Source organism: Panicum virgatum, chromosome 8K, assembly GCF_016808335.1.
Source record: "Panicum virgatum strain AP13 chromosome 8K, P.virgatum_v5, whole genome shotgun sequence".
In the NCBI taxonomy this organism is placed as follows: Eukaryota; Viridiplantae; Streptophyta; class Magnoliopsida; order Poales; family Poaceae; genus Panicum; species Panicum virgatum.
In genome coordinates, this window is record NC_053143.1 from 19853762 (window position 1) to 19879538 (window position 25777).

Here is a 25777-nt window from a genome sequence, read left to right on the forward strand (position 1 = left end):
GTGGTGGTGGCTGATGGATCGATTGGTCTCCGGATACCAGATGTGAGGCCCCTGGGCAGGGGGGGGCAGCGGCTAGGGCTAGGAGGCGGTGGTGGCAGCGTGCGCGCAGTGGGCGTCAGCAGCGGCGGCATGCGAGCGCGGGAGGGAAGGAGGCGGCGGCGCGGTGAAAGAAAGAGCGAGGGAGAGATAAGGGTAAAACCCTATTAACTCTTTTCTTAATTCCAACGGGTACAATAGCCTCTATATTTATAGTCCCGAGTAAGGATGCAGATTTATATGGGTCAACCCAGTGACCCGATATCCAAAATAAGAATTCTAGTGTAAATACCCATTATGTTGACCCATAAAATTTTAGTGTCAAGCAGTGCATAGTGCTTTGGGTCATCGGGTAACCCATTCCAACATCGAGCGGTGTCACAGCCAGCTACCGCATAGATCGCCGTCTCCCTGTCCCACGTAGTCATTTGCACCGCCCTTGCTCTGCCATGTCGTGCTCCTCTTATCTCTCTATGCCTGCTGCATACTCCATTCTAAAGCACGTACGGCCACCTGTTCTCCTCCCTCCCATCTCCCCAACGCTTGATCCTGAGCGGCTGGGCGCAGACTCCCGCTCGCCGCGTCCTAGAGTTGCAGTCCCACAGCATCCTCCTCCGAAGCCTTTTCTAGCACGGCGGCCACTGCATTTTTACTGGCGGTGGCATGGCAGTTGAGGAGGTGCTACGATCATCTCACTTAGATGAGGTGCATCAGCTCCCAGACGAAGGGTTCCTGCTTCTCTGGCAGCTTGGACGTCGGGCTGGTAATAGCAACAGACGCATACTTTTGTTGTGCGCAGGCTTTGAATCATCAAATTTGCTGCTTTGGGTAACCCACTGTGTCATTTGGGTAATCATCATAACGGGTCAGTGTAACCCAAAACTCCATAATATTCTTCATGGGTTGTACGGGTCAATCACTGGATGACCCAATTCTAACCCACTTGCATCCCGATCCCGAGCAGACCTGCATCTTAAGAAATCTTAATTCTAATTCCTTATCTATTCTATTTTATTTACTATTTATTTATTGCCTAAAACGACTCCTTGACGAGATTCACGACGGCGGCGGCGGCGGGGCTGCTTCCCTTCCCCTCCTTGGCATGCGCGCGCCCATCATTGGGCCGCGTGTGGCCGGCCCTAGGGCCCAGCGGCCCAGGCGCCTGACAGTTTGCAGGGTCATCTTTGGAAGGATGGGGGTATAATGTTACTGAAGGTAACAGTTATGCTGCAGGATTGGATTCTGTTATGCCCCAAGGAAAGAATTCCGGAATACAAGGTTCGATTGGCGAAGTTGAAGACTATTGACACAAGCCCACACAGACTGCCTGGATTGATCAGTTTGAACAAGCCTGGAGAGCGTTCTTTGTATCTTGCTGGTCATGACTGGAAGAATCTGGCAATACCTGAAGAAGCTAAAGACCTGTTTGCTTATGGCACTGATTGGGAGAAGGCTGCCCGAGGAGGAAAGTGGATCAGCTTTGTTGGTCACTGATTGGGAGAAGACATTGCCGAGGAAGAATCAGCTTATGACACAGACTGATTGATCAGCTTCTTTTTTTTTGCGTGGAAAAGAGCTTTCCATTAACTTATGGGCTTAGCAATGTCGCTGGCCACCAAAACCTCCACACAACTAGGAGAGCCGTTCCATGCAAGGTTGGCTTCCGGTAAACATCTACGGCCCAAAGCCGCTAAAGCATGAGCGACTCTGTTACAAGATCGAGGCGCAAAGGCCATGGTACAAGAAATAAAATTTCCCTCAAGAATGTTTTGAGCTCTAGAATGTCGCCTCCAAACATAGATAACCTGTACGAGTTGTCCTTCATGGCATGTATCAACACCAAAGAATCCGTCTCCATGATCACCCTTCCCATCCCATGCTCGGCTGCCGCTTTGGCTCCATGCAAGCACGCTCGTACTTCAGCTTGTAACGCATCTTTCGGACATGTGAGGTTTCCAGCCCCTGCACACAGCACATCACCATCTCCATCTCTGATCACATCCCCCCACCCTCCTTCTCCTGTTTCAACTAGAAAGGCCCCATCCGAGTTTATCTTGACGGTATCACTTGGAGGTTTGCACCAGCGTGGTAGAGGTTTATTGGCCTTCTCCTCACTAGTACTCCCCAACTGTAGGAATTCCTCTGCGTTCTTCATGATCACGTAAATTAAGTCATGTATATTTCTTCTTTTATCTCCTTATGTAACTCTATTTCTCTCATTCCACCATTGCCAAAGCAGAACAATTACTTTCAGCTGAGTGTCCTCCTTCAATTTCAGAATTTTTTGAATGACTTCCCCGGAAGTACAACACATTTCTAGCTCCCTTCGCTGCTCCTCCAACTGCACTCCCTCCCAAACCTCCCTGGCGTACTTGCATTTGAAAAAGAGGTGCCCTCCATCTTCTGTTAACCGGTTGCATAGCACACATTTAGTGTTGATCTCCATTCCCCTCCGTTCCAAATTCCTTCGCAGCGCCAGACTATTGTGGGCGAAACGCCACAGAAAATGTCTGATTTTGCCCGGACATTTGATCTTCCACAGTTTTCTCCACTCTACTTTCTCCCTTGGCTCTCCACTAGATGATGAAGCCATGCCCTTCCTACTACTTCTTCTCTCATGATCACGTTGTACTTTGTAAGCCGACTTGACAGAGAACGAACCTCTTTTGTCATAATGCCAGGCTACTAAATCTTCCAGCTCACAGTGCACCGGGGTAGAAAGAATAAGGTCGACATCCTCTGCCCAGAAAGTTTGTCGGTCAAGTTCCTCATCCCAGCTGCTAGTGGCTGGGTTTATCAACTCCACCTTACTGAGGATATTCTGTCCCTTAGGAGTGATGGGTTTTCTTAACCACTCTCTGCCCAGCCATGGGTCTGACCAAATGTTTATGCTTCTGCCATTGTCCACTCTCCAAATTACTCCCCTTTTAAGTACCTCAATACCTTTAACTATGCTCCTCCAAGTATACGAAGCATTTGGTGGTGCTGTAGCTTGTAACACATCACCGGAAGGGAAATATTTCGCTCTCAGAACCTGTGCACATAAGCCTTCTGGGTAATGTAGTAATCTCCAACCCTGCTTAGCTAACATGGCCAAGTTGAACACATGAATATCTCTGAAATCCAGACCTCCTTCCTCTTTGGGTTCAGTCAATTTGTTCCAATTGATCCAGTGCATCTTATTTTCTTTATCTTGGTTACTCCACCAGTACTTACATATCATGGTACTAATATCATCACACAAATCCTTGGTAATATCAAAGCAGCCCATTGCAAAGGTGGGAATTGCCTGTGCTACCGCCTTTATTAATACCTCCTTCCCTGTCTTCGATAACATTTTCTCCTTCCATCCCTGTAGTCGTTTCCAAATCCTTTCTTTCAAATAAGAGAACACTTTCTTCCTGTTCTGTCCGACATGGACTGGCAGCCCCAAATATCTTTCATTCATCGTTTCCTTCTGAATATTCAGAATAGCCATTACCTCTCCCCGGTTTGTGTTGCTGGTATTCGGGCTGAACATAATAGCTGACTTATCCCTGTTTATCATTTGGCCAGAGCTCTCCTCATACACATCCAGTATCCTCTGTAGCTGCAATGCATCATCTCTATTTGCACGAAACAAGATCAGCGAATCATCGGCAAACAGAAGATGAGACACACTAGGAGCACCCTAACAAACTTTAACCCCTTTAATTCTTCCCTCCTCCTCCGCCTTATTCAGCAATATGCTGAGAAGCCTTCGGCACAGAGCAAGAAGAGGTACAGCGAAAGTGGATCGCCTTGACGAAGGCCTCTCTCAGGAGCAAAACTATCGCTGAGGTGGCCATTAATCTGCACTCTGTAATTTACAGTGGAGACACATTTCATAATCAGGTCAACCCAACCCTCTCTGAAACCCAGCTTGCACATCATATCTTGCAGAAAACCCCATTCTACTCGGTCGTACGCCTTGCTCATATCCATCTTGACCGAGGCATATCCCTCCTTGCCTCTTCTTTTATTCCTCATACAATGAGTCACCTCATATGCCACTAGGATATTATCAGAGATGAGGCGACCCGGTACAAACGCACTTTGTGACAAAGATATCACTTCTGGCAGAATTGTTTTCAGCCTATTTGCAAGAACTTTGGACACCAGCTTATATAACACGTTACAGAGACTTATAGGGTGTAGATCTTTCACCTGTTCCGGCTTCGGCACCTTGGGAATCAATACGATCGTAGTATCATTCCACCCCACTGGCATCGGTCCACCATTCAGCACATCCAGCACCTCCCTTACTACCCGATCGCGAACCAGCTCCCAGAATCTCTTATAAAATATGGAAGGCATGCCATCCGGACCGGGAGCTTTTAGATCACCAATTGAATCCAAAGCAGTCTGCACTTCCTCTTCTCTGAACTGCCTTAAGAGAAAAGTATTCATCTCTGGTGTTACTTTGCTTTCAACAGCATTTAGAATTTGCTGTGAAGCTCTACCCCCATTTGACCTGAAAAGGGAAGAAAAATAGTTAGCCATAAACCTACCCTTCTCTACTTCATCCTCCACCCAGCTCCCATCCTCTTTTCTCATTCTCCCAATTCTGTTACACCTTCACCTTTCCCGGCACATGGCGTGAAAGAAAGCCGTGTTCCTGTCCCCCTCCTGCAACCAACGGACATGAGCCCGTTGTTTCCAGTACATATCAATTTGTTCTTCCACCCTTTCTAGCTTATATCTCAGCACTTCCTCCCTCGCCACCTGATCTTTGTTAATCTTCCTCCTATTAAGCTCCAAATCTTTTTTCACTCTTTTCACTCTTTTCTCCAAGTCGCCCAACACATTTGTGCTCCAATTCATCAATCCTCCCGCCACTGATTTAAGAGCTTCTTGTGTTGTTGTTGCACCCAGAATCTCAAAAGCCTCCTTCCAAGCATCGCTCACCACCTCCGCGCACTTTTCTTCTCCCAGCCAAGTTGCTTCAAACTAGAATCCCCGTGTTTTAGCACGCATATTACCTTGCGCAGCTTGTTCTATCACAATAATTATCGGACGGTGATCAGAATGCCTTGGGTCACCGTTTATCACTCTGGTTGTTGGGAACCTCGCACTCCATTCATCATTTACCACAGCTCTATCCAGCCTTTCTCTTATGTAATGGTCCGCCACGTGATTGTGGTTTCTCCACATGAACACATCCCCCTCAAACCCAAGATCCACGAGGTTACAATGTGTCAAAACTTCCCTGAACCTGTCCATTTGCAGCTGACTTTTCTCTCGCCCCCTTCTTTCTCATGGGCAAAAAGAATTTCATTGAAATCCCCTGCACACAGCCATGGTAAGGCCGGCTGTATGTGTAGGTTTCTCATCTGATTCCACGTCCGATGCTTCAAATCTGTATGTGACTCTCCATATACCCTAGTGAACCTCCAACAGAAATCGTCAGCCTCCCTAACATCAACATCAATGCAATACTTCGACATGCCTCGTAGAGACACATCGATCCCGTTCTGCCAAAACACTGCAACTCCCCCCCCCCCCCTTCCTTCTCCGTCTTGAACTAGCATGTTTGCCAGTCCCAGCATTCACCGAAATTTTTCCATCCTTCTTCTGTCCAATTTTGTTTCTGACAGAAAAAGAATGTCCACGTCCTCCGACTTCTGGAGATCCAGAAGCCCCCGAACTGCCGAGCGGTTCCCTAGACCTCAGCAGTTCCACGCCGCTATCTTCATTGATCCTTGCAGGGCTGGACCGCCAGCCCCGCTTTCTTTGCTCTTTTGTTTGCCACTTCCTCCTTATTGCCCGTCCCTCCTGCTGCCTCCCACCCTTGCTCATCCACCTTCATATCCTGTTGACCCCTCTTTCTACTCATTGTCATCGAGTCTCCACCACTAGTGCTCGTCTCTCTTGTCCGAGTCACTTTCTCTTGTAGGTTCTCCTTTTCTTCTCCCCCTCCTTTTCCCCTCCATCCGCATCACTACCCGTATGCACTATAGGCTGGTCATCGTGCATGGCTTGCATGGCACTGTTCACGTCGCCCTCGGCCACCCCCACTGCGATGGTCTCCTCCGGCAGCCGCTCCTCGCCCTCATTGCTAGGGAGCTCTGGCATCTTTAACTTGTCCTGGTCCTCCACTGATGCTAGTGCCAGCGCTCTTTTTGCTCTCTCCCCACCCGACGCACTATTGGTATTCTTTACTGGGCTTGTAACCTCCACTTCCTCCAAATCTTTCCTCTCACTACGTCCACTTCCTTTTCCCTCCTCCTTTCTCCAGGATAGGGAATCACTTCCTAAGCCACCTCTCCTCCCTTTTCCTCCCGATCCCCAGCTACCAGTACTTCCACTACCTCCTGCCCTCCATGGCCCTCGACTAGTAGGGAAGCGATCACCACTACTCTCCTCATACCTTCTCCTTTCCAGGATAAACCTGAGGAATTTTCCAAACTGTTGTTTCTCACCCGGTTTCAGTTTTATATCACACACCTTATCTAAATGCCCAATTCGCCCACAAGTGTAGCAAAAGTCTGGCAAGTACTCATTCAGTTTGCTGTGAGGAAGTTGATGGCGGGTGTCATATGAAGGTTGTTTAGTCTAAAGACGGGGCTTTGATGTAATATGTCTTTTTCTTCGGTTAATGTTACTATGTGAAAGAACGTGTAAGGAGCTTAACTGTTTGGTCTTTTTTCAATATAAAGTCCGGAGGTCACCCATGAACTCTATAAAAAAAAACTATTGCAGCGGCTTCCCATCCCCCTTCCTTCCTTCCGAGTAGTCACTGTATTGAAATTAGAATTGCAAAGTTAGCATGCATGCACCCTCTCGACATAGATACAGATACTACGATTAAATTCCCTTCTGATAAATAATACAAGCTGAGAGGAAGAGTGAGCTTTAATCAAACAGCAATAGCACATATAAGAAAAGGTTTCCAGTAGGTTCCGGAAGGGAGACGGGATATATGGGAGGGACAGCTGGGTCTAGGAGACGAGCTAGGAAAGGAGCCTGTTCGACGTTTCTGTTGTTTGATCGATAATCCTCTTCGGCAGTAGCTTTGCTTGGTTTCGTATCATCATCGCCTACAGCCTGGAAACCCAGTTTAGGGGCCGAGGTATATAAACAGCCCTTATGTGGCAACGAAAAAGACTCTTTTAGCCAAAGAGTCTATCCTGAATTTACGTGCTTATTGTTAGAGCTTTGTCTTATATATGTCTTCCTCTGTAATTTTGAAAAAGCGTACAATCACTGCACCGGATCTTTCATCCAAACTGGCACATTTTGTAATTCTAAACAAACGCTCTGGTTTCTAACCAAAACAGAACATGTGCCCACAGCTAATCTCCAAGATTTTCTCATATTTTTGTTTCCCAAAATATGATTTTTGCCAACTCCCAAATTAGTGTGGGGAAGAAAAAAAACATCATCCAAGAGTTTTCTATATTTTCGACCCAAAAGGCTTTTCTCGACACCTCTTTTCTACCAGTCTCATGTTTAGCATCAGGAACTTTGAATTTATTTGTGTACACGTTGACGCCCTTCCACCAAATCTTTTTCTCTTGCGCTTTTCTCATCTAGAACCCTGAATTTGTTTCTATACATGTTTAAGCCCTTATAAGCCCTTCCACCTTCTGGCTAGAACTTTGTTCCCTTATCTAAAAAAAAGCCCTTCCACCTCCGACCGCGGGCTCTCAGGCTGCGGGTATATTTATGCTAGTCGCAGAGATAGCAGCAGAGAGCAACACAAGGAGGAGATATGGAGCTGGATGCATCATCTATCTGCCGCTTCAGAAGGTGGATGAAGTAGCAAAAATATAAAGGGGTGAACCGTGACCATCTGCACGCATGATCCTAAGGCCAATTATTCAGTCCACGCATCCCTGTACTAAGTCAAGCTTTTGTGAAAACGGCTGCCTTGCTTTGATTTCTTCAAGGCTAAAGCAGTGCTGGTATAGTAGTTTGACTAGTTTCCAGTTGATAGGGATGCTTGTAGACTAGCGTATAGCCGAATTCTCTGTAAGGGTCCCTGCAGTCACTCACCAGAAAAGCCCTGTTTTAGACCAAACACCGCGGTCGGTCCAGGGCAGGTTATACTATCAGCATTGGCACCCATGCTTGTTGCAGATAAAAACAGAGACCAACACAAAGCACACACACCCCGGTGTGGACAAGGGTCCCTCCAGTAACACACCAAGGAATTGTTTTTCTTGTGTGTTTTGTTATTTGTCTATGTGTTTTATGACAAGGTAATGTGGGAGATGATCCCAGACGTATAGGTTGAGATGCTCTACTTCTGTGCTAGCAGAAGAAGAGGATAACGAATACACGCCAAGGCTTTGGGTTGAGATGCTTTGCTGCTTTTTACCTTTAACTTTTTTATTCGCATGTTTACTCGCGTACTTTATACTCTACAGTGAAATAAACATATACCCTTAGTTATGCACAGCAGCCCTTGGATCTTGGATATAATGAGTACGAGATTTATTAAGCCACCGAGGTTTGCCGCCGCCGCCTCCACCGCAAAGCACCTAGGGTTTCGTCGGGCCGAGTCGCACATGTTCGTCAACGGGAGGAGATGTTGAGGAGCCCGCAGGGAAGATGAGGGAGAGGAAGGGGGCCGCCGAGCCCCACCCGCGCCGGCGCGTCGCCCGTCAGGGATGCAGTCACCTTGCGCCGGCCGCCGACTCGGGAGGAGAGAGGGGATGGAACGGCAGCGCGGCGAGGACGAGCAGAGCGGGGGCGGCGCGGCGAGGTCAAGCGGAGCGGCGGCGGCGCTGGCGAGGACGGCGAGGGAGCAATTGGCGGCGGAGGCGAAAGTGGCGGAAGCATCGGGAGAGACCGAGAGAGAAATTGGGAGCGGTGTGCATTTTTTTTTCGGTGAGGAGAGGGAGGGCTGTTTATATTTGGACCTCGCCATGCTGATATGGAGCAATCAGAGGATGCGGACGTGATGTGGCGCAGACGTGGGCCAATGGCTGATTTCGGGGAGACGTGTCCCCATTGGCCATCCGGGGAGAGCCTGGGCGGGCTGGCCGGCCGGGGATTGACCGCGCTTTGTAAAAGAGAAATGACAGAAGCTTGCATAGTATTAAGGACGATGTAGTCGAATCATATATGGAAAATCGTAGATGATGACGTTAAAGCAACTACGACAAGATATTAGGATTTTAGTGAAACCCAGTGCAAATTCTATAAGCACGACTTAAATTTGATCAAGTTAATATGCTAAAATTGTTCACTTTTATAAGAGTAAATAGATATATAAAAATATATGCCATGTTGAATCAATGATAATTAACTACTTTATATTTGGTAAATCTCGGTATTGCCGGCTCGGTCTTCGAAAATGCTCATAGGGGTAGGATTTACGTACGTGTGTTCATAGGGGTGTGAGTATGCGTGCGTTGTGAGTGTCTGAGTTGTACCATGTAATTTCAGAAAAAGAAAGTTAAGTAATGCGACAGAGAAACATCAAGTTTTCTGGAACAGGAAAAATTGAATAGCAATACTACCTAACGATGAGACGGCGTGGGAGGTGATATGTGTGTGCCTCTGCTTGGGTTGTGAGAGCAAGCATAATGGGATATAGTCCTACAGTACTACCATCCCAAGCAAAGAGAGATAATTTGACGATGAGCCACCAAACATCAAGAATCTGTTTAGGTGACATTCGGTTGTTTTAGCCCTCTTGAGATTTTTACTTCTACGCTTACACGGCCTTAGCTATATTTACACTATCTTATTACTATACTCCCTCTATACTAAAAAATTAAGTCTTTTTGACATAATTTAGCATATTAAGGAGTCAATAATTAGGGTGTATTTTATTTCTTATCTGACCTTATTAAATAGGGTAGCGGGTATCCCTCGTTCAACAAATGTTATAGCTCAGCTAGTGTGGTGAGACCCGAGGCAAGTGGCACTACTAGAGAAATGCATATTCGTCCGCGGCCATTAGTACCGGTTACGGTTTCGGCCGGTACTAACATTCAAATTTATTACCGGGCCAAAGGAACAGTGTCCATAGGAGCCGATTAGTACCGGTTGGTGGCTCCAGGCAGCATTAAAGTGCGCCACCGACAGCCACCGACAGCCGCCTGCAACGGCTAGTGACCATTTAGTACCGACTGAAGCCACCAGCCGGTACTAAATGGCCGCCAGGAAACTTAGTACCGGCTGGTGGCTCCAGCCGGTACTAAATGAGGAGCTTTAGTACCGGCTGGAGCCACCAGGCCTTCTTCCTCCCCGAGCCGAGCCAGCGCCCATTTCACCAGAGACCTAGCTCGAGCTCGGTTCTTCTCTCATATTAGAGTGGTGCTGCCATTTGATCTTTTTTGTGATATTTGCACTCATCCAAATGCGCCAAAGGTTTGCAACTTCATCCTCTCCTTTTTGATGGTCTTCATGCTTCGTTTTATGCTCCATAGTTAGAGAAATTTGAGATTTTTAGAAATAGTGAGAATGAGCATTTCTTTGATTTATGCAATGATTTGAAATATATAGAAACGATGACTTGAATGTGGTAGTAGGTTTATTGGCTAGGTTGAATGTGGATAATTTATAGAGATATTTTTCAATCATTTTCTATATATTAGAAATGACCGTAGTATATTTTTTAATTTTTCGAATGAGATGAGTATATGTGGACAGTGGAAATTTTTAGAATGAGTTTAGAGAATTCATGTGATTTACTTATATATATGACCATATATGGAAAGTAAATTTTTTTATAATGAATTATTGAAAGAAGTATAATAGAATTTTTGTATTATGAATGGATTATTTTGACACTCTAGTGATGTATTTATTCAGTCTCACATTGAAACCATCTAGAACCTTAAAAAATCTTTATTTCGAAACAAGTATACGTCGTTAATCTCCATTCAACGATGATGGCACTATATTTCGGGGATGCACGATGCGCTATAAGGACATCACCAATGGGCTGGTCGCAACACCAGCATTTGCGGTTGATCCGAACACAGCATTTGGCGCAGTCAGTGTGGCCGTTGTTGCAGTGAGAGCATATCAACGAGCATGCTACCAGTGCCAAGTGCTGTGTTCCTCTCAATTGTAAATGTTGGTGTTGCGACTGGCCTATTGATGACGTACTTGTACCGCACCGTGTCCCCCGAAAGGCAATGTCATCACTGCAGGGTCGAGGTTACCGACATATACATTTTCCGAAATAAAGTTTTTTTCTTATAGAGGGTTTCTGGATATTAAAAAGAGTGTTCTCCTAAAATTGAAGGGTGTCAAAATAATTAGGAGTTATAGAGATTTATTTCAATTAATTAGATATTTCTTCCAATTAATTAGAGATTTATTTCAAATATTGTTTTTATATATGTATACTTGTTACCACCAAGTGTGAACTATAAACGAATTAGTGTTGCTATTGGGGCATTAGTCACATCGTGCCTGCAATGTCACAACTTTTTCAAGACCCTTCATTATGTAGATAGGGTGAGGCCAGGAGCGATGAAGAACAAGGGTTTAGGTAGAGCTGCGACATTGCAAGGTTGAAGCGCCCCGACCCAAAGATCAAGGCTAAACCATGTATTAATTACCAAATAAAGTCTCCGGCATAATACATGTTACATCAAGTGGAGTCCAGAGTCATACAGAGCTTTATTCAACATGTACACGAGGGATAAAGCGACAACACAGAGCTACACAGAACAACCATAGGATAACGACTAGCATGACGGCATGGAGGACTAGCTCTTCATCCATCACGGCTCCACTCGATCAGCTTGGGTGCGGACACGATCTACTCGTAGTCTTCTGGCACAAAGTCAGGATCCTCTGGAGAAAAATCAACAAGGGTTGAGTACAAGAGTACTCAGCAAGTTCCACCTCACCCTACGGGAGGGGAATGACATGCACGACGCACATTAAGCACAATGCATTAGCAATGCAACTAATGGTATGCAACCCTTCCCGACACAAACCACAGTAGGTAGCTCACTAGTTGTCAGGACCACACCGTAGCTTGTTCATACCGTGGACACGGACCATTCAAATGGATTATACACTCTGCAGAGGTCGTACACTGTACCCACACGCTCGACTGCCCGAACGGACAACCGACATAGCCGACACCCAGCCGTGGTCACGACCCAGCCCGGCCGTACAAACGTTCGGGTCCTGACCCCACTGGTCTATACCCGTAAACCATCCCTGCGACCGTCAAGCTAACCAGTGGGATTAGGCTAAGTCCGGCCCATACCGGAACCTATGGTCGTACTAAAGTAAGCTAGGTGAGATGTCAAAACAACTCGGTCCTCATGGTTCACCAGGGCAACAACTATCCATCAACATATCAACTCGAGCCTACCACCACGGTAGCACTCATTTGCCAGTCTACCACCACGGTAGCGCCGGCTCCAGCACACCCAACTGCTCTGGTCTCAGTCAGATCCCTTCGCATCCTAGTCTCAGCTCTGGATATGCATGACTACTCAGATGCATGCATGAGCACACTCAATCACTCAAGTACTGGTATATGTAATCGATCCTAGACCCAGGCTACAGCTAGACATCCTCACATGGATGCAACCGCTCACGTAGGGGTCGATGAAACTTGCCTTCGCTTACGTACGCGTCGGCGGCGGCGGCTTTCTGCTCGCGGTATGGGTCTTCTAGCTCCAGCTCGCGGTACTGGCCTTCGTACTCCTTGGCAGGCTCCACCTCGGTCACTCCGTGATCTACGGGTGAAAACGGCACAACCGGCAAACAAACACAAGCAAGCAATAAAATAAGCTCAAATGGAGATGAAAATGGGAGGAATAGATAGTATATGATTTGAGGAGAGTTTAGGAAAAAGAGTTACGGAAAAGGAGTTGATATGAAAGAGATATTGAGTTTATAGTATTGGTCGGTATTTAATTCTGATAATGGAATGATTTGGATTAAGTGATCACGGCCTGGTGGGTGTTTTTGGCCTTTATTAGTGTTGTGGAGTTAATGGTTGGGGAGCTGCCTGCCATCTCACCTTGGCGCGGAGCAGCTCGAGGAAGAGGGTCAACTGTTGGAGCTTCATCTCGTGAGTGAACTAGGCTCGTGAGGAGTGGTTCAGCTATCGGAGCGAAGCGGCTCGGTGTGCTTGGGCTGGTGATGGGGCTCGTCACGGCCTCGCTCCTTTTATAGGCGAGGAGAGCAGCAGCGGCGTCGCGCAGGGACGGGTGACGGCGTGGGCTGCGGCAGCTCGTCGTCAACGCGAACAGTGGCAGTGCTGAAGGCGCGAGCGTCGAGGCGGCAAAGCTAGCGAGGACGCTGCAGTGGCGTGGGCGAGGTGGGGACGCGGGGGTGGGCGGCACGGCGTGGTGCCGGCGGCAGTGCACGGTCCCGTCATGGGGCCGGCTTGTCGCGCGTGCGCGAGCGAGAGCGAGCGGGTGAGGACGGCAGGGGGGCGTCGGCTTCCAGGAAATGGAGTGAGTGCTGCCATGACGGGTCATTTCAAGGTCAATGGTGTGGGTACTCTGTGGCTTCCAGAGGATGATGAAGTTATGGTGAAGGAGGTAGGCGCTGCCATGATTGTCTGGGAATTATGGCGTGGTACGTTGCCGTCGAGGCGTCAGTAAAAGGGAGTAGGTGCTGCCATCGGTTGACTGTGAGTTATGGCATGGTACGGTGACTCGAGAGGCTTCTACGGAAAGAGACGGGATGATTTTTGTCGCAGGTGCAAGCATGCGTATGCTGGTTACTGGAGGGAACGAATGTACTAACGCAAGGCAAGAGTATAAAATAGTTTGCCTAGTAATTATGTAATACCTCATATAACGTTAGTATTATTTTACGTTACTAGTTTAATTACAACATAAGTTTTATTTTAGTGATTGTTGGAAATTGAGGTGGCCCTAATACCCACTAAGTTGAGGATCTACCCCTATGACAGACCAACTCACTTCAGAGTCGGTCAGCTTCTAGTTACTTAGTGTACCGGGTCCTTTTGACGGCAGGGCCGCCTTTTTCTTCCGGGAGGCAGAGCCTACCAATAGATGAAGCTGGCTTTCGGGTGGCAGAGCCAACCTTCGATGAAGCCCAGACCCTTTTGTGATCCCGGGTGACAGAGCCAACCTTCGATGGATCACAACTTATACACTAAGTACTAAGCTTAACCGGGAGACTAACACTTATAAAGACACTTACCTTATTGGAGCAACAAAGTTACAAAGGAACACACACCTTGTGGTGGCTAACCTAGCACTCTCTACCTATGCTCACTTCTACCATGCCCTTGGATGTGCGTGGGATGGAGTGGAGTAGTATGGCATGGCAAGGGGTGGCACCATCCTTATATAGGCACCCATACCCTCTTGGATGAGTGACACATGTCACACTCTAGGAAGTTCCCTACAAATATCTATATCTAGAAAATTCTAAATTTTACCATGACAAGAAAATATCCAAGCTTCATGTCTTCTTATGATTCTTGTGGAGCATTCTAGAACCTTGTCATGGTGAACAAAATTATGCCATGGTTTATCCTTATTTTTATAGAACCTTCTAGAAGTTTGCATTGTATATTTCAACACTCCCCCTCAATAGTGATGAAAACTGGGATGTTACAAAGGCACACAATGATGACTAATGGCTCAATAGCAACTCTAATTTATTTACATTTCAGACTTGGTGGTAACAAGAGTACACTTTAATTGTAATTGTGAGAGCAATTATTGTTTTATTGTAATTGTATGGTCTGAAAATCTTGGGAAGCCTGGGGCCTGGATTACACGGCATCACATAGGTAACTTTGCTGTTTGGCTTAGAAAAATATTGATGGGTGACGGCACGATTGTAGAGCAACTTCAATGGCTAGCAAGGGTCCCATCAATGACAATCATGCAGTACCAAGCGTACGAGATTAATGGATATACATTTTACACAAGAGATCAAGATGAAAAGAGCATGAATCAAAATAGTGTTGTGCGTATGGACGGAATAAGAAATGATGGAAATAAGGACAGCTACTTCGGAGTCATAGAGGAGATATGGGAATTAGAATATGGTCCTTTGTTGATTCTTTTGTTTCGGTGCCAATGGGTGAATCGAGCTGGAGGCGGCGTAACGATAGACCGGTATGGAATGACAATTGTGGACTTCAAAAAGATTAGATATAAAGACGAACCATTCGTCCTAGCAAAGGATGTCGCATAGGTGTTCTACGTGAAGGACATGTCAAGCAAGCCTAGGAAAAATACAGCCAAGTCCGACGACGAGCCAAAACGCCACACAGTTCTTCCAGGAAAATGAAAAATCATTGTAGTTGAGGATATTTCGGACAAGTCAGAAGACTTTGATCAGTTTGATGACCGTCCTCTGTTCTCGATTGATGTTGACCCAAGCATCTTGTTATTCAAAGAGGACACTCCTTATTTACACCACGATCACGACCAAGGGACGTTCGTCAAAATGAAAATTGTAAATGTTCCATTAAATAATGTTGAGTCATAGTATCCATTATGTTTTACCTTATTGTTCATTTGATCAAGTGATTTATGTACTATATATTTTTTGTGGTCATAAGTAATATAAATTAGTATTGAATATCTGATCAAAATCATGTAAAAATCTATGTTCTATTTGTTTCCCTTTTCATTATATATTACCCTTTTGTATTGAATATCTGATGTATATAATATATATTACCCTTTTCAAAAATATATTTAATTTGTTCAACGACAAACATATTTATAAGCTATATAAAACAATTTTTTTACAAATAAACAAATATTCTATAAATTGTTAATGATGCAATGTATAATATAGTAATTTTGCATGTCCAAAATATTATATATTTCTATTTTTAATGCCTTTTACAATTACTTACACATGAGAAATTTAGAAAATAAATGCTGGAAAATATAACTTTTTACAATTTAGTACCGGGCCATGGCTATGGCCGGTACTAAAGTTCTCCACAATTTTTCCCGCTAGTGGGCGTTGTTTAGTACCGGGCCACAGACGCGCCCGGTACTAAATGCAACAATTTAGTACTGGGCGGTGGCTACGCCCGGTACTAAATGGGAGAAAGGCATTTTAGTACCGGGCGTAACCACGGCTCGGTACTAAACTGGTCATCCCTATATATAAGCAGGGACTTAGTTCGATCGCCATTTCCCCCTCTTTCATCGTCCACGTCGTCGCTGCCCAACTCCGCCGCCGTCCAAGAACGCCGCCGCCGTCCTTCCTCGCGCTCCGGCTCGCCGTCCCGTCGTCTTCCGATCGCCCGCGCGCCCCCCGCCTCGACTGCCGCCGCCCCCGCCAGCCTCCGCGCGCCGTGCGCCTCAACCGCCGCTGTCGCCCTTGATCGCCGCCCGCCGGCCTCAATGCCCTCGACCGCCGGCGCCGCGACCTCGACCGCGCCGCCCCCTGCCGGCACCGCGACGTCGCCCGCCGCCGCGACGCCCCTCGCCCTCGACCGCCGCGACCTCGACCGCCGGCGCGCCGCCCGCCTCGCCCTCCGGTTCAGCGACCCCGGACCGCCACGCGCACGCCGCCATCAGCCGCCCAAGGACGCCCCGCCCCCCGGACCACCGCTCGCCGCAAGCAGGGCTAACGTAAGCCCTTGCTGACATCAACACTAATACGTGCTGACGTCACCCTTTTTTTTAAATATGTGGGTAATTGAAATAAATGTAGAAAATTATAGAAAATAGTTAGAAAATTTAGAAATAGGTAGGAAATTATAGAAATAGGTAGAAAATTATAGGAAAATTATAGAAAATGGTAGGAAATTAATAGTAAATAATAGAAAAATTTAGAAAAATGTTGGAGGATCATGGAAAATTGTAAAAAATAGTTGGAAAATCGTAGAATCATGTACTTATTGTTGAAAATTGTTGGAGAATCATGGAATCATTTCCTTAATGTTGGAAAATCGTAGAATCATGTTGTTATTGTAGAAAATTGTTATTATATGTATGAGTTTAATAATTTTCGTATTGTTGCAATATGATGTATACCTGATGTATTTCTGATGTATTCATATTATAAATTCATCTTATATTGTTGAAAATTTTCATATTTCTGATGTATTCATATTATAAATTTATCATATATTGTTGAAACTTTTCATACTTATGATGTATTCATATTATAAATTTATCATATATTGTCATATAGATCACAACACGTAATTCCATATGAACAATCTTAAGGCATAGATCACGACACGTAATTCCATACAAAACTCCGCTTCTTATATAATTTCACGTATCACACGTAACTCCGCGTATTATATATGAAGCCGACATCGTCCCTGAAATAGAGAAAGAAATGCTATGGGCAGATGTCAAACAACACTTCTGTTTCCCAGAGGACAAAGAAGAAATCTTTAAGGATTGAATCATGAAGAAGATGGCTATTTCTTTCCAGACGTTCAAGAAGAACTTGAACAAAGACTACATAAAGAAGGGCCGCGTGCCAGACTTCGAGAAACACTTCAAGAAGCAACGTCCTTTTTGGGATGCATTTGTGCAATACAAACTGTCCGAGACCAACGAGAAAAGGACAGCACAAGCCACAGAGAAAGCGAGTAAAAAGAAACACTTTCATCATCTTGGGCAAGGAGGTTATTCGACGGCGATCCCCAAATGGCAGAAAATGGAAGACGACATCACTGCAAGGGGAATCATACCGGCGACTTTCGACTGGCCACAGCGAGCAAAGCATTTCTTCTACGCTCATGGAGGCTCCGTAAACCCAGAAGATGGCTTGCTTATCACTAGTGACGCCATAAGAGAAGTGGCCAACAGGCTGGATGAGGCACTAAAGGCCGTGTCCGAAGGCAGTTTCAAGCTGGACAGAGAGAAAGATGAGCTGATGTACGCTCTTGGGACACCGGAACACACAGGACGTGTGCGAGGTATGGGTGTAGTTCATTGGAAGCATGGCTTCAGTGCTGACATTGAGACCTATCGAAGCTGACCCAGAAAGAAGGCTCAACAGGAAGATAAGATGCGTGCCCTGGAACAAAGGATACCTTCGATTGAAGGGGTAATGGCAGCTAGCAGTCAGGCACACAACAAGAAGCCAGATCAGCTGCCAATTTGGAGAGCAGCCCCGGCTCGCAATGCCGTAGCAGCGTCGCTTCCACGTAGCACCCAGCCGGAGGTCAACCCACAGTGCTTCCGGACGAGCCAGAACATTACTCGGTGGATGACATCACCGTGAGGACTGTTGACGCTCACTAACGACCATTTCCAGGCATCAACTTGATCAGAAAATCATGAGAGTTTGCATTTCTTACATGCATCCTTATCCAATAAAGTTCCTAAATCACACTTTACCTTTTAGAATATGCAAGTTGTGTTTTCAAGCTACTATGCAGGTTACAAGTATACTTTGGCCCGACACAAAATCACAGAAAATATCAGAGTACCGATTCAGGTTCAAATGGACCAAGTGAAGCCCAAGAACTGAAGCAAACCCAGCTGGGGCAGGACGTGCCTCAACTTTAGGACAAGAGGAGACCAAGACAAGCCCACTACAGGAAGTTGGGGGCGGTTGGCGGCCCGGGCAGGCCGACCGACCTACCTGGTCGGCTGGCCAGGCCCGTGGGCCCCACCGCCTCAACCAAGGCACGTGGCGCTTCCCTGTTGGCTCACAACGTCGGTTTGTGGTGCTGCGGCTGGTGGCTCCCTGCTATAAATAGAAGGGGGGTAGAGAATAGAACACACACACAAACACACACACACACACACACACACCACACACCTCTTCCTCTCTTGCATTCCTTGCATAGTCTTTAGGCTTAGTGGAGTTTAGGAGAAGTCTAGGAGTCATCGAGTCGCCGGAGTTGCTCGAGAGTCTGGTATGGGTTCATCACTAGCTCTCTCTTGTAATATTCGTCCGTTTGTAATAGAATTAGACTATGGTTACCGATATCTGCTTGAAGTATATTCTGAGTTACCGAGTATATGCTTCTTGTCATGGTTGTATTTTTATTCAATGCTTGCATTGTGTGATTGCCCTGTGCTGGAGATGGTTAGTCTTTTGTTCTTAGAAATCTATCAACTGCTCCAATATTCGTATGATTGCTCTAGTGTGATGTCTGTCCATCCGGAGGGTGGGGGCTCCACGCGGGACACTAGAGTATCCCTTACTAGTGTAGACATGGTGTCTAGATTAGCTAAGAGTTGCTGGATGTCAACTATACCCACGATTTGTAGAGGTAGCCGGCAGGTGGTGACAGCCCTGTCCGTGCCTTTTAGTAATTCTCCACATTCGGTATGGGGGGTAGGAGGTACATAAAGTCACCGGGGTGTACGGGCTCCTCCCGTTACTTCGATAGCGATCTCCCTGTTGTGTAGTTTAATCTCTGACGAGCTAACTAATGAGAAAGTGTAGATGTAGCTAGCCTAGCACAGCTGACTCGAGCTTTGACTTTTACCTTGCTCCTTCCCTAAAGTAACCTTTATTCTTTTATCCAAGAGAGTAGTTTGTGTGTGTGTCACACTACCTCCTACCATGTTATTACCTTACCCCTGTTTATGCATGAGAATATCCAATTTAGAGGTGTTGGGCCGGCCGGCCCAGGGGGTTTTTCGGCCCCCTGGACTCCAGCTTTTTCCGAGGTGCCCACCAACAAATTATGAGCCTATGTTTTACTCAAAGTTCGTCCAGAATAAAAATAAAACTACGAAAATAAAATCTAAAAGAGAATATTTACAAACTTACCTTGCTTAACGTCGTTAGGCTTGACGTTCCGGTTCCTCATTGATGGTGTATATGTCGATGTAATGAAGGGGCACGACATTGAGCTCCAAGAATACCTTTAGTCGCTGTCCGTTAACCACATATTGGTCGCCTTTGACATCCATGATAGTCACCGCTCCCGTAGGTGAAACCGAGTGTACGACGTATGGTCCATCCCATTTGCTTTGTAATTTTCCTTTGCCAAAAAGTTTGAATCTTGAATTGTAGAGTAGGACCTAGACTCCTTCTTTGAATTCCTTGTTTTGTAATCGCTTGTCGTACCATCTCTTCATCCTTTCTTTGTAAATTGTTGCACTATTGTACGCTTTCAGTCTTAACTCCTCCAATTCGCTTATTTGGATTCTCCTTTTAATTCCAGCAGCTTCCGCATCAAAGTTCATCTCCTTCATCGCCCAATACGCCTTATGTTCTAGCTCAACCGGCAAGTGGCATGTTTTTCCACAAACAAATTGATAAGGAGTCATACCAATCGGGGTTTTGTTTGCCGTACGATATGCCCATAGTGCATCATCTAGTCTCTTCGACCAATCTTTTTCTCCTTTTATCATGGTCTTTTTTAAAATATCCTTCAATTGCTTGTTCGAAGTTTCTGCTTGTTCGTTTGTTTGGGGGTGATAAGCCTTGGACACTCTATGTTCAATTCCCAATTTCTTCAAGCATTTACCAAAGTCTTTGCTCGTGAAGTGTGTTCCTCCATCGCTTATCAAGATTCTCGGGACGCCATATCGAGGGAAGATTACCGATTTAATCATGTGCGTGGACTCCTCAGTTGTTGCCTTCCGACATGGCATAGCTTCAACCCACTTTGAAACATAGTCCACCATCACCAATATATGCTCAAACCCATGTGAGTTCACGAATGGTCCCTTGAAATCGATTCCCCAGACGTCAAATAGATCTATTTGCAAGTTGTAGTTCAATGGCATGGCATTCCTTTGCGAGATATTCCCCGTCCTTTGGCATTCTGGACAAGTCGAAACAAATTTTTTTGCGTCTTCATGCATCTCGGGCCAATAGAATCTACTAGCCCATACCTTAGCTTGAGTTCTAAAGTGCCCATAATGTCCTCCATATCCCGACGAGTGACACTTTCTTAGAACTTCTTCACGTTCCTCCCTCGGTATGCATCTTCTTAGGACTCCATCTTCTCCATATCTATATAAGTATGGTGGATCCCAATAGTATTTTCTTCTTTCCGCGCTCACTCTTTTCTTTGCATTCTTGTCCAAGTGATCCAAGGGCATCCCTTTTATTGCCCTTATTATATCATTCATCCAACCATCTTTGTTGAGAATTCTATATAGGTGATCATCTCTCATTTGGTCCTCGATAGGTTCTTTTCCATCATCTCCATGGTACATCCTTGATAGGTGGTCGGCCACCACATTTTGTGCCCCTTTCTTGTCTCTTATCTTCACATCGAATTCTTGTAACAATAGGATCCATCGAATCAAGTGTGGCTTAGAATCTTTCTTGGACAAGAGATACTTGATAGCCGCATGGTCGGTATAAACTATCACCTTTGAATTTACTATGTATGATCTGAATTTTTCGAAGGCGAATACCACAGCAAGCAATTCTTTCTCCGTTGTTGCATAATAAACTTGGGCTTCATTGAGAGTCTTGCTTGCGTAGTAGATAGCATTTACCTTCCCCTCTTTTCTTTGTCCAAGAACGGCTCCTACGGCATACTCGCTTGCATCACACATGATTTCAAAAGGTAGATTCCAATCCGGAGGTTGCATGATGGGAGCACTTATGAGAGATTGCTTGAGTGTTCGAAAGGCGTGAAGACAATCACTATCGAAGGTGTATTCCACATCTTTTTGGAGAAGTTGTGTCAATGGCTTGGTGATTTTTGAAAAATCCTTTATGAACCTCCTATAGAATCCGGCATGACCGAGGAAGCTCCTTAGGGATTTGATATCCGTAGGTGGTGGCAATTTGTCCACGGTTTCTATCTTTGCTTTGTCCACCTCTATCCCTCTCTCGGAGATAACATGACCGAGAACAATTCCTTCTTTCACCATGAAATGACACTTCTCCCAATTAAGCACAAGATCGATCTCTCCACATCTTTTAAGAACTTTCTCAAAATTTGCCAAGCAATTTTCAAAGCTAGTACCATGCACCGAGAAAGCATCCATGAATACCTCCATAATCTCTTCTATGAAATCAAAAAATATAGCCATCATGCACCTTTGAAAAGAAGCGGGCGCATTGCATAATCCAAAAGGCATCCTCCGATATGCAAAAGTTCCATATGGGCAAGTAAATGTGGTCTTATGTTGATCATCCGGATGAATAGGTATTTGGAAGAATCCCGAGTATCCATCAAGGTAACAAAAGTGTGAATGCTTTGCCAACCTTTCTAGCATCTCGTCAATGAATGGCAGTGGAAAATGATCCTTCCTCGTTGCCTTATTCAATTTTCTATAATCGATGCACATCCTCCATCCCGTGATGGTTCTTTGCGGTATCAATTGCTCCTTCTCATTTTTCACAACTGTGAGTCCTCCTTTCTTCGGAACGCAATGCACGGGACTTACCCATTCACTATGTGGCACGGGGTATATTATTCCGGCATTCAACAATTTGATAACCTCCTTCTTCACCACATCTCGCATAGCATGGCTCAACCTTCTTTGATGCTCTACCACCGGTTTGTATTGCTCCTCGAGTTGTATACGATGTGTGCAAAAAGCGGGGCTAATACCTTTCAAGTCGTTAATCGAGTAGCCGATCACCTTTTTGTGCTTCTTCAATAAATTCAGCAACTTCTCCATCTCTTCCGGGCTCAATTCGTCGCTAACAATCACCGGGAAAGTCTTGCCATCACCCAAAAATTCATATTTCAATCACTTGGAGAGCGGCTTCATCTCAACATCGGGCGCACCATCCTCTTCTTGATCTAACTTTCCAATGTCTTCAAAATTTTCTTCCTCCAAATTCCGTTGTTGCGGCTTCAACTCTTCCATTGTTTCTACTAGTTCTCCATCTTTATCATCTTGAGCGTCCCCATTCTCCAAAGCGCGTTGGAGAGGATCCCTGAAAGAATCAATGAAATGAATGCTCTCTACCCCTTCGTTATCAAGAGGTAGAGGTGAAGCAAAAGACGGTTTTGAATGAAATTCGAAAGTGTGCTTCTCTCCATCTAGATCGAAAGTGACAATCCCTTTTCCATCATCTAGAATAGCATTTACTAGTTTGAGAAAGGGTTTTCCAAGGATTATGCTTTCATGTTCATCATCACTAGCATTAATCACAAAAAAGTCGGTAGGAATATCTTTACCCGCTATAGTAACTTTTAAATTTCTAAGCACTCCTAGCGGTTTGATTAATCTACCATCTCCCATGATCAATTTAATGATTGTAGCATCTAGGTTTGGTGTTTCGTTAAAAAGCGCAGCATAAACCTTGGAACTCATCACACTAACATGGACGCCAACGTCACATAGAACATTGCAATATTTTACTCCGTTTATCATGCAATCAACACGAGGTGTGGGTGATGGATTACCTTCGCCTTGATTGCTTCCAATCGCATATACTTGGGCTATGTGCGCGTAGGGTGATGATTCCGATTTCACTCCCATGATCCTTTTGACCTCCAGCACTTCGTTCAAGTCAATCTCTTCCTCTTTTTCTTCAAAAAGTTTCCGAATAATATCACCGGCCGATTCCTTGCCAAATGTATATCCCGTGTGATTATCCGGCGGAAAGTCCTCCGCTATCACCTTCGCCATTCCTCGTTGATTTGGATGCGGTCTTATTTTGTCGAACAATCTTCCGAAGTCAATTGGTATCCAATCCATTTGCTCGAATTCCCTTAGCGATTTGGCGGTGCCCAAGGTTCTTCCTTTCTTTTTCGGGTCGTCTTTTGTTGCACTCCGGATCGATGCTTCTTCATCGTGGTTTGTCTCTATGACTTTCCCATGCTTCGGTTGTTCTTCCCTCACTTCCGATGTCTCTTTTCTGAAAATTCCAGCAAGCACCCGCACATGAGATTCTTCCTCGGAGCTTGCCGAACATCGTTTTTCCCAATCTCTTCGCATGGGCGCACCCTTGCTTATTTTTTGTAGGAGTTGGGTGGCTTCCGTGAGTGTTTTCTCCATGAGATCTCCTCCTGCACACATTTGAACAAATTGCATGCACTCGGGGGTTAGGGAAAAATAAAAGGTATGCAAGAGTACTTCACCGGAAAATCCGAGCTTCGGTCCTTGTTCAATCAATCCGTTGAATCTATCCCATGCTTGATCTATCCCTTCTTTTTCTCCTTGCGCGAAGTTGATCACTTGCTTCCGAATATGTTGAACCTTACTTAACGGAAAGAACCGCTCGCAAAATTTCTTCATCAAGTCATCCCAATTTCCTTTTACCTCGAAGGACGCAAGTGCAAACCATCTTCTCGCTTCTTCCGCAAGTGAGTATGGGAAAAGATTCCATCTAAACCAAGCTAACGGAACTCCGTCTTGTTGTACCGTGTTGCATAGCATTGTGAACCACTTGATATGTCTATATGGGTTGTCCGTCTCATCTCCTCTAAAGGGGTTTGCCGCCGCCATCTTGATGATTTGAGGCTTGATCTCGTACTCGGTGGCTCGCAACACCGAATCTGATTTTTGCATGTCGAAGTCCTCTGATCGCGGGCTTGCATAATCCCTTAGTGATTTTTCGCCTTCCTCCACGTGTTGAATGAGAAGGGCCATCTAGACAATCAAAACAAAAACAAAAACAAAAATTTTCTAGGGAAAAGGTTAGGTGTTAGTAACCAACAAAATTAATACAAAGTTAAACGTAGCAAAATCGCTTGTTCCCCGGCAACGACGCCAGAAAAGCTTGTTGACGCTCCTTAGAGCGCCAATTTACGTACCGCAAGCACACGGATCATGTAGCTTTTCCCTTAGAGTATTCCCCCAAGGTTTATCAATCCACGGAACAAGTGTATTACTATACTTAACTAAGCACTAATGACGTTGGTGAAAGATCTATATTGAGTGATTGAGTGTGAAATAGATCTAATCTAACCAATCTAATCTAATCTAGACTAGTGAGCAATGATAGGTGTGTGCACAAGATATGAAGAGCATTTGTCCATAGGATCTAGGATCACTAGAGATGTAATCGCTGAGCAACGAAGAACGGATCTAATCTACCAAAGGTGTGTTCCAAGATCAAAACCTTTCCCTCCCGCATACTGTCACTACACGAGGATAATCGGTAACGAACAACAAGAACACGATAGTTGATGTAATCTAAGTAAACCATGCAAGAGCAAAGCAAACCCAAAGCCAAGTCACGATTCTATTAGGCATCAAAGCATCATCAACAAGAATCATGATAGATCAATCTCATAAAGGATTCGGCAATTACAACTCAAGATCTCCTTACAACCCCATGAACAAACGAGGACTTTACCCCATGAAGCTAGGCGAAGCGTAGTCGATCATGGTGACGAAATCTCCGGCAAGAGATGGATCCCTTGCTGTCCTCCAACTTGCAGCGGCGCCGAGGGACGATGAGGCCTCCGGTGTCACCTTTCTCTTGTGTCTAACTCAAATGGATATCTAGAAATCGTCTCTAGATGCTCCCTCCTCCGATTCCTCTCTTTGACGGCGGCTTCGGGGTATATATAGGCGGTTCTGGTCGGTGGTTTTGGTAAAACACAGGCTAGGGTTTACGAATACTGAGGCCGATTGGGCTTCTGAATGGGCTAGGCCGGCCGGCTCAGAGGGCCCCAGGCCGGCCGGCCTGGGCCCTTTCTGGCCCCTTTCGGTTCCAACTTTCGCGTGTGGCCTCTTCTCCTTATTCCTCATCTTAGCCCAGTTGTGATCATGCGTCAAAACATCTCCGAAAATATCCAATTTCCTGCCAAAATACAACATGCTCTAAAATCCAAGACAAAATCAAAAACGGTCAAGTTCGGGTGCCAAGTGGCGGGTTAGTACATGAATCATCCTGAAGAAATTACCAAAACCACTCCTAATCATATAATAAAATGGGTACTTAAGGAGCGCAAATAATGATCTCTCTCGTAGAA